At 39.5% G+C, this 1798-nt stretch overlaps 1 protein-coding gene across 3 annotated transcripts in view; it reads left to right on the top strand.

The window, feature by feature from the left end:
* The window catches only part of fam222ba (family with sequence similarity 222 member Ba), a 47988-nt gene that overhangs the window by 25349 nt on the left and 20841 nt on the right, over positions 1-1798 (top strand). The gene's annotated exons all lie outside the window — the stretch shown is intronic.

The following is a 1798-nucleotide window of genomic DNA, read 5'->3' as shown; positions in this document are numbered from 1 at the left end:
AGCAACTTGTTTCCAGGGGAAGTTACGTAATACAAGGAAGTGAAAACAAACGTAACCCCACCGTTTAATACTTACAGTATCAAGCAGAGGTGGGACCAAGTCATTGCTTTGCAAGTCACAAGCAAGTCTCAAGTCTTTGCACTCAAGTCCGAATCACGTCTCAAGTCCAAATAGGCAAAGTCCGAGTCGAATCCAAGTCAAGACTGAAAAGTGTCAAGTCAAGTCCCAAGTCCTGCCGTTTCTGTTTCGAGTCCTTTCGAGTTCTTCCACTCACTGCCACTCCTTTTTTGTTGACCATCTCATAGTTTTTAAATCCGAACAACACGATCTTTGGTATCATTTTCTCTAACCCGCGCATTGTTCGACAGCTCTTTCTCATCCGTTCTCCGGCAATTTGATTGGCCAACGTTTTATTTGATTGGATGTTGTGCCGACAGCACATACGTGCACAATGAGAGATAGACAGAAAGTATCAAGTCTTGTCGAGTCAAAGGGCTCGAGTCCAAGTGAAGTCACGAGTCATTGATGTTAAAGTCCAAGTCGAGTGGCAAGTCTCTTTACATTTTGTCAAGTCGAGTCTAAAGTCATCAAATTGATGACTCGAGTCTGACTCGAGTCCAAGTCATGAGACTCGAGTCCACACCTCTGGTATCAAGGAAGTAAAAGATAACACACTGGGAATTTTTTTTTTTTTTTTGCAATTTTATTTATTTTCAGCTCTTTATGGGATAATTCTATTTAATTCTATATAATTCTATTCCAGCCCTGCTATTACTTAGCAAGATATTCACAACGAGTGGACAACACGAACCAAGAATATACTTTTTTTTAATTAATTCACTCAAGTGTGGTGAGCTGCCACTAGGGCGAGAAAATGAAACAAAAATGTGATGTTTGGGAATTTTTTTTTTTTTTTTTTTTTGCATTATTTTGAAATTTTGTCACGTTTCAGTTGAATTTAAATGCGAGAGAACATTGTTGTTAACGTTCTGTTATATGTGTTTAATTTTTGTTTTCCCGAGTGTTTTTCTCACCTGGTGAGAGGGGGAAAATAGTATGGTAGTGTCAGCTCTAGTGAATGTTTTTTTTATTTTTTATTAAACGTACCCATAAACATGCACAGATTTCTGGTTGTGTGAGGGTAGCCAAGGAGGGATTTCCAATCTGCAGACCTCAACAAAGCTTCCCCTCTTTCTCCCTCTTAATCGCAGGCACAATTTGTCACCGGGGTGTCCAATTTCTGATAAGGGCTTTGACTAAGCGAGGTGGGTGTGGAAAAAGAACACAAAATGGATGCACCTGCTTACAAATGAAATCAAACCACTCCATCTTCATTTCCCCTTTTTATGCCAGCTGGAACAATGGGGCTGCACTTTAGCTCTCAGCACATTGAGTTATTTCCCACTAAGCAGGTAGAAGACCTGGCTCACTTACAGTGGAATAATCACCAAGAGCCCAGACATCAACTTCAAGATTTAAGAGATGTAAGCACCTAAATTCCAGTTCCAAGATGTAGGATAATTACACATACCGTAGCCGGCTAACAGTGATTAAATTATTCCAATATTTGGAGAATGGAACTGTGTAAAATATGCCAGTGATACTTACGTTAATGTACAGAAAAATCAAGGATTATGCTGCAATAATGTCAGTTTAAGAAACATTTTCTCCTAGCCTTAACGCTCGCAGTATCTGTATGTACACTGCCTGGCCCAAAAAAAAAAATCGCCACCTGGATTTAACAAAGCAAATAGGTACGAGCCTCCTATTGGATAATTACTGCATGTGCGATTATCTT

This window comes from Cynoglossus semilaevis, chromosome 19 (genome assembly GCF_000523025.1).
Source record: "Cynoglossus semilaevis isolate Cse_v1.0 chromosome 19, Cse_v1.0, whole genome shotgun sequence".
In the NCBI taxonomy this organism is placed as follows: domain Eukaryota; kingdom Metazoa; phylum Chordata; class Actinopteri; order Pleuronectiformes; family Cynoglossidae; genus Cynoglossus; species Cynoglossus semilaevis.
This window is presented reverse-complemented; position numbering and strand designations above follow the sequence as displayed.